Source organism: Cervus canadensis, chromosome 25, assembly GCF_019320065.1.
Source record: "Cervus canadensis isolate Bull #8, Minnesota chromosome 25, ASM1932006v1, whole genome shotgun sequence".
Classification (NCBI taxonomy): domain Eukaryota; kingdom Metazoa; phylum Chordata; class Mammalia; order Artiodactyla; family Cervidae; genus Cervus; species Cervus canadensis.
In genome coordinates, this window is record NC_057410.1 from 34929342 (window position 1) to 34937917 (window position 8576).

Here is an 8576-nt window from a genome sequence, read left to right on the forward strand (position 1 = left end):
AAAATCACTTTTTATTCTTAAACGCTATAATATTCACCTCATATTCCTCTTAAATCTTTGGTTCCTTATTAATATTTTTTTCTTTTCAGTGGTCTAAACTTCAATGTTTGCCAAAGATCTGCTTTTAAATCTTCTCATGTCATATACAGTCACTTCCTTGGTGATTGCCTTGACTCTTTATCTTTCAGTTCAGTTCAATTCAGTTTACGTAGTATCTAAATGCTTATGACCCCCAGAATTGTTGCTCCATTCTGAATCTCTTCTTCCCTGACTCAAAACTCATATTCAACTGCTTAATTACATCTCCACTTGAACAAAGCAAAGGTATCTCAAAGTTCATGTGTCTAAACTTGAACTTCTGATTCTTAAATCACCTCAAACTTGCTCTAACAGTCTTCCCATCTCACTTTATGACAACTCTGGCTTCCCAGTTCTTTAGACTCAAAATTTGGGGGCATTCTTGAATCTCCTATTTGTTTCTTACCTACATCTAAACCATTAGCATATCCTTCTTTACCTTCAAATTATACTCAAATTTCAATTACTGGGATTCCTAGGACTACACTAGTCCAGACACATTTCTGGCCTGAATTACTGAAAATATTTGTTGTTTTTCTGATTCACCCTTTCCCTCTTGTGTTTTTTTCAAGGCAACCATCATGATCCTTTAAAACTAGACTAAGATTATTTTAGCCTTTCTCAAAGTCTTCCAAAATAGCTTTCATATACCTAAACTAAAAGTCAAAGTACTGTGACATGTATCCTTGACTCTCCTCCACTCCACCCCACTGCCAGTGGCTAGTAATATCACTTCTTCTTTTATCCTTACCCTCCCTCCATCCACACAGGTCTTCTTGCTCTCCTCAACAATTCAAGTCACAGGCTCAACTCAAAGACTTTGTTCTTGCTATTTCATTTGTCTTAAATGTTCTTTTCTGGAGATTTGTATGGTTTGGCATATCAATTCCTCTGTCAAATTTTCCCAGCTATACAATCTAAAATTTCAATATGGACTCCCCTAACAATTCCTATTCTCCATCCTAATTTTATTTTTCTTTTTACCACTTACTATTTTTTTTCACTTTCCTTTTAATGGTTTCCCAATCAAAATATATTTCATAAAGGCAGTTTTCATTGTTGTTGTTGTTGACCTCTATATTCTTAGGGCTTATAACAGTTACTAGCACATGATTCTTTAGCATCTGAGCCACCAGGAAAGCCACTAGCTCATGATAGGTATTTGATAAATACTGGAGGCAGGAGGAGAAGGGGACGACAGAGGATGAGACAGCTGGATGGCATCACCGACTCGATGGACATGAGTTTGAGTAAACTCCGGGAATTGGTGATGGACAGGGAGGCCTGGCATGCTGTGATTCATGGGGTTGCAAAGAGTTGGACACGACTGAGCGACTGAACTGAACTGAACTGAAAAATCATTTTATAAGAATAAGATCATGAAAGAAATTTATTTTCCTTTCTTTTTTGTTTCAAAATAGTATGTTGCAAAACTTCTTTGTGGTAAAACTGGAAGCTCTAAGAACATTTTTCTCACTGATTAATAATTTCAAAATTTAGGGTCTACTTATTTCTCTTGTCTACACTTGATCTTAGCCCAAAGGCCGAGAAGCGATTATTATTTCTCTTGTCAGATCATGTTCTCATAAATCCCCAAATGGAAAGCATTGTTAATTACTTCCATAGGTGAAACCAATGTTATAATTCAGGACAACTTGTAATGATTTATTTATACCAAGCTAGGGAAATTTTATGCCGGCTTTCATGTCAGGCCCATCTATAAGTGGAAATTCCATCACGAGAGCAAGGCAGCAGGAAGGAACCCCCAAAAGAGCCATGGGGCAGAAAAGACAGGTGCGCAGTGTTCAGGATCCTAGGTGGATAAGATGTTTAGAAGGAGGAAACTGATGGCCACAGACAACAGGGCCTTGCTTTCAGTTGGAATTTAGGTGAAGGGCTTCTATACACAGGTAGAGGCTCTGAAAAAGCTACTCCCGTCCCCAACTAAAACTGGGGCATGGTGGAAGCTGGCAACTTACTGAAATCAGGACGTATAGCTGTGAATCTATATAGGGCACAAACCTGAATCTGAGTGTTGCCCATAACAATGTGGAGATAGGAGACTCGACCTCTAAAATAAGGCATTACAAGTGCTCAGGGCTGGTGCGCTGGGAAGACCCAGAGGGATGGGATGGGGAGGGAGGCGGGAGCGGGGTTCAGGATGGGGAACACATGTAAATCCATGGCTGATTCATGTCTATGTATGGCAAAAACCACTACAATATTGTAAAGTAATTAGCCTCCACCTAATAAAAATAAATGGAAAAATAAATAAATAAATAAAAGCCCCTGTGGCCATACGACTGTAAAAAAAAAAAAAAAAAAAGCATTAGAGGGTATTATCAGCAAAAGAGGACAAGCTTTAGTTAATGTAGATACCTAGCAGTCTGTACAGGGATTAAATACCCTCACTCAATGACTGGGGATCCAATGTAGGAATGCAGTGGTCCCTGGTCCCTCATGGACACGGTGCCTTGGGCTGTCAAGATTTTGAGAAACAGGCTGCTTTGGTACATCCATTCTGCCTCATGTCTGCACTAGTTTGCACCCTCACAGAGTGGAGATGACATGAAAGAAGCTAGGGAAGTATTATATATATATATATACATACATATATATATATATTTTTTTACAAAGACACTTATTTCACTGTATCTTCATTCATTCAACAAATAATTATTTGATTGCTTCTTATATGTTGCTCTGAGTCAAGCACTAGAAAGACAGCAATAAATAAGATAGACTTAGTTCTTGCCCTCATGAAAGTTTATTTTAATTGCAACATTTGTCTGTAACGTATTTTCCTATATGGAATAAAATTTTAAAATCCTCCTTATAGTTTGATGCTTGTTCTATCTTGAAACAGTTTTATATTTCAATCTGACATGAACTATCTTTAGAGGGATTACACAACAGACTGAGAAACCGCTTAATGGTCAGAGGGCTCTTTACTTCTGCTAATAGTCTATGGTCATTTCCAACTCTAAGTGGTCACAGACTCTTATGTGGAAGGGACATTAAATATTTTCTAGATGAACCTCCTAATAGTCAAAGCTATGGCTTTTGCAGTAGTCATGTATGGATGTGAGAGTTGGACCATAAAGAAGTCTGAGTGCTAAAGAATTAATGCTTTCAAACTGTGGTGTTGGAGAAGACCCTTGAAAGTCCTTTGGATTGCAAGGAAATCAAACAAGTCAATCCTAAAGGAAATCAATCCTGAATAGTCATGGGAAGGATTGATGCTGAAGCTGAAGCTCCAATAGTTTGACCACCTTATGTGAAGAGCCGATTCATTAGAAAAGACTCTGATGCTGGGAAAGACTGAGGGCAGGAAGAAAAGGGGACAACAGAGGACGAGATGGTTGGATGGCATCACTGACTCAATAGACATGAGTTTGAGTAAACTCTGGGAGATGGTGAAGGACAGGGAGGCCTGGCGTGCTGCAGTCCTTGAGGTTGCAAAGAGCTGGACATGACTCAGCAACTGAACTGAACTGAACTGAGATGAACCTCCTCATTTTATATGTTTGAGGCCCAGAAAAGATATAACACATGCCAAAATTTATGTAAAAGACAGTCAGCTCAGCTAGGATTAGAATGGAAATCTCCTGACATTATAGATGAATGCATTTTCCTCCATGATGATGCCTAATAGACTTTATACTAAAAGTCACATCTTAGAGTAGATTCTGTGTTTGTCAATTACACTAGTACACACCCTGCCATTCCCTTTAAGTTAGAGACTTTCTGTTACTCCTCTGGGGGAAAAACTACCTTTCATTTATCTGGCTGCTTATCTATGTAACACACAAAAAGGATTGCTGAAAAAAATGAGGCCACTGAAAGCTATTATAAATAAAGGAAAAAGTTATGCTATACATTTCAACCTGAGACATCAAAGTTTGTAGTTCGTCTTTATATATTAAGAAAAAGTTGGCACTATTAAACAGAAGTTTTTTTTTTTTAATCAAAAGACTTTGGATGGAAAAGTTATTTGAGTAAAAGATCAATTGTGTTCACAGGTGCATCCCTCATCATCTTTCCTCTTTGTTTTCACTAGTTAGAAACATTTCTGTGTGACAACAGAAGAATCGGAGGAAAATCAGTGTAGGAAAAGGGGAGGGGAGAGGCAGACATCTCTTTGCTTAACTGGTCATTGGTATAGTTCTGTGTTGGTTGTCAGTGCTACTGCTGGTAACCAACCAGTGACTGGCCATGGGTAGCTCTACACAGCAGATGAATCATGACTGCCTACTGTAAGCACTCCTGATCCTACTCTCCTGGATCCTATTCCATTCCTACTACCCCATCCAGTCCTACTCCATTGAGGTGACCCTCAGTCTTTATCACTACTTCATCTGTCTGCCCTTGTCTTCTTTTCCCTCATATTTCCCCACTGGAGAAACAAGCTCATGCTGCAGCTCAATGGCAGTATGGAAGGTAAAGAGGCACCAAAGTGCTAATGTACATGTGTTACTGCCTCACATCTTGTTTGAGAGTTCTGTTTCCGGGTGGTCCTTTCTCAACACTTCACTGTCAGTCACTCTGAGGAGGGAGCTCCCTGGTACTGCAGATCTCTCCCTGTAACTACCTGTGCAGAGGTGTCTTCAAGGCTCATTTGTTCCTAATCACAATTCAATTTTAGCAATGAAGTTCCGAGGCCTTCAAACCAGTAGAGGTCTCTGTAGGTTTCACTGGACAGAACCATCTCAAGGTTATTCAATTATTCAAGTATTTATGCTAAGAACTCTTGGCCAGGAGAACTTCTCTGAAAAACTCTGTTGGGACTTTGAGTGGACTGCTGTATAATCATACCAGGTGTCAGAATACTTGAGTTGTAATCTGAATATGCCTGTTACATCATGTGTGTGTATTAGTCGCTCAGTTGTGTCCGACTCTTTGCAACCCCATGGACTGCAGCCCGCCAGGCTCCTCTGTCCATGGGATTCTCCAGGCCAGAATACTGGAGTGGGTTGCCATTGCTTCTCCAGGGGATCTTCCCAACCCAGGATCAAACCCAGGTCTCCCGCATTGCAGGCAGATTCCTTACCATTTGAGCCACCAGGGAAGCCCTTATTACATCATAGCTAGCTCCTTTCTCTATTCTTTTCATTTCATTATTCTCAATCAAAATTCAAAATGCAACACGCAGACACTGTTCTAAGCATGTGGATACCTATGGTATAAAAATAAACATTTTATGCATTTTTTTCTCTTATCTGCTTTCTGTTGAACTCATTTTTTGTATGCTAATCCTTTCTTGGGAAGATTCCACATTTCTCTGGTAAAATATTGTTTGTTAAATGTTAGCTTTTTCCAGTTTAAAACTCCAGCCCCATATCTGATCCATAGCCATACAGTTCTCCTTTCTTTCTGTAGGTAACAGGTCACATTCTTGGGAGCAGTAAGGAGTGAGGGGCAAAGAGACAAGTGTCTCTTTTTCCAACCTGTATTTGTTTATTGCCACTTTTTTTGACAAGTATTGCTTGGTAGTTGGTGCCTTTTGTATGACAGCTATCCAAATTCTGCCTTTCAGGCTATGTTATGAAATTTTCACATGACATCCTGAGGTCTCTGACCATAGAACCCAGTAATTTAGGAAAATATAATTCTAATACTAGCACTTTCATTGCTTCAGCTCCCAGCACCAGTGGTACACTCCACAGCCTCTCACTGCTGGTATCACTGGGTGGGATGCTATTAAAATAAAGTCCAGCTACATTATGGGGCATCTGCTCATGGGAAATATCCACCTAGCTGCCTCACCCATCAGTATGATTGCAGGTGGGTCCAATGCTGTCTCTTCTTCCCTCTTGCCAAGTCATTTTCCCAATCTTTAGGTAGGGACACTGTCATTACAGCCTGAATAGACATAAGAATGGGATACTGATACCTCCTTCTTGAAGACACCCTCAATTTCTACATTTTATCATATTTGGCTTTGGGGAAGGGATCCCTATCTGTTGCCTAGTCATCTTTATAGATTTTTATGGGATGATTTTGTATTGTGGTTTTGAGTGTAGGGCCAGTTTTGTTGCCTCTGAATAAATCCTAAAGAGAACTGTCTGCCTCTAGTTATAGACTTTTTTTTCATTTATTTTTGTTAGTTGGAGGCTAATTACTTTACAATATTGTAGTGCTTTTTGCCGTACATTGACATGAATCAGCCACGGATTTACATGTGTTCCCCATCCCGATCCCCTCTCCCGCCTCCCTCTCCATCCCATCCCTCTGGGTCTTCCCAGTTCACCAGCCCTGAGCATTTGTCTCATGCATCCAGCCTAGGCTGGTGATCTGTTTCACCCTTGATAGTATACTTGTTTCAATGCTATTCTCTCAGAACATCCCACCCTCGCCTTCTCCCACAGAGTCCAAAAGTCTGTTCTGTACATCTGTAGTTATAGACTTTTAAAAATGTTCTTTAACAAAAATAATATAGGGAGATTTAATTTATTTTCAATCATGAGATCAAGTTGCCAGTTCTAGAATAGTGGTAAATCCCAATCAACCTTCTATACCAACCAAATAATAAATATACAAATATCAGATAACACTAGATATATGAAGAAAAATATCAAGGCTTTGTGACAGAACAATTAGGTTCAGAGATAATCAATGTTCTCATTGAGAAGACATTTAGCTGAGACCCAAATGACCAGAAAGGTCAGTGAAGAGAACTGGAGGGAAGAGGGCAAAGATGATTGTAGGCAGAAGAAATAACTAGTGAGCAAGTGAAAACTTGAAAGTGAATCTAGTATTTATGAATCTAGTATATATGGGTATCAGTGACTCAGTGGACATGAATTTGAGCAAACTCCAGGAGATAGTGGAGGACAGAGGAGCCTGGAGTGCTACCGTCCATGGGATCATAAAGGGTGAACACAACTTGGCAACTGAACAACATATGAGGGAGGGAAAAAGTCAGTGTGGCAGCAGCAAGGTTCCAAAGTAGATTGAGATCAAGAGTGGTTGAAAAGGTGGACAGAGACAGATGAGAGTATCTTAAAACAGAATGTAGAGTCCACTTAATTGCAGTGGGATATATTTCAAAGTGTATTTAAAAGAGTTTGCTGATCTTTTAGATGTAGGCACAAACAGCAAGAGTGAAGGGAAAGTATTTTTTTAAATGCCTGTTTGTTTTTTACTTCGACAATTGTAACGATGATCATACCATTTACTGAAATGGCAAAGACTATGGGAGGAACAGATTGGTTTTGCTGTTTATATTAGTTCACTAGGGCTGCCTTGATGAACTACCATGGACTGGATGGCTTAAACAAGAGAAATTCATTTCTCACAGTTTCAGGGGCTACAAATCTGAGGCCTAGTTGTCAGCAGGGTTAGTTTCCTCTGAGACCTTCCCCCTTGGCTTGTAGATGACTGTCTTCTCCCTGTTTTCACATAGTCTTCCTACTGTACCTATGTCCAAATTTCTTTTTCATATAAGAACATCAGTCACACTGGATTAGAGCCAACCTTAATGGTAACTTTAACTTAATCATCTCTTTAAAAACCCTGCCTCCAAATATCATTCCATTGTGAGGGAACTAGAGGTTGGGATTTCAATACACGAATTTTTAGGGGACACAGTTTGGCCTATAACATTGTTGCTGTTAATTTGTATATATTTTGGTGGAAAGAAATGGAGGAAATCAAGAGCTGTGTCTTGAAATTTACTTCAGGAAGTTTAAGAAGAGATAAAGATTAGGATGACATCTTAACCTCAGACATCATATAATAAGTCCTGTTGGCACTCCTCTGTTCCCCAGGTATCACCAGACAACGTAACTGTCTTCATGGAAAACGACAGCTTGGGCCAGCAGTCTGAGCTAGTCTACATGTCGGTGTTTTCTTACATCTTGGCTCATACTTCTTTCTCTCCTGAGAACTTTGACACCTGATTCACAACTCCCCTCTCTACTTTAAATACTGCCATCATTATGAGTGTGACTTCAACACTGGCGGGGACAAACCTACTAACATCATTGTCTCACTACTCCTAAATCATTTGAACTCTTATCATGTCAAGCTCTATTTCACTTTACCTTTTCACTCTAATGACTACAACTTGCATTCGTTCAACAAATGGTCATTGTGTGCATGCAATATATCATCCTCCTGGAAAATGATGGGAGTGTACAAAGATGAATAATAACTGCTTTTTGCCCTCCAGGAGTTTCCATCTTGAAGAAGAAAGAGACAAGTAAAAAAAAAAAACAACAACTTTACAATAAATTAATTATTTTTATTTATTTACTTACTGAAGGAATATTATTAAACAATAATAGCTAATACTATTGAGTTACCATTGCTCTATATTCTTGATACATATTAATTCTTTTTAATCCTCACAAACACACTATGAGGTACAACTTATCACCATCCCTGTTTTATGGTTGGAAAAAACCAAGCTGTTAAGAGGTCAAATAAGTTGTCCAAGCTTCTGCAAGTTCACAAACAGCTTATAAGTGTTAAACTGTAACTTGAACTTATGCAGT

At 39.2% G+C, this 8576-nt stretch overlaps 1 pseudogene; it reads right to left on the minus strand.

Annotated features, from left to right (window-relative positions):
* Positions 1-1483: 1483 nt before the first annotated feature.
* On the minus strand, positions 1484-1634 carry LOC122427889 (annotated as a pseudogene).
* Between the last annotated feature and the right edge of the window lie 6942 nt (positions 1635-8576).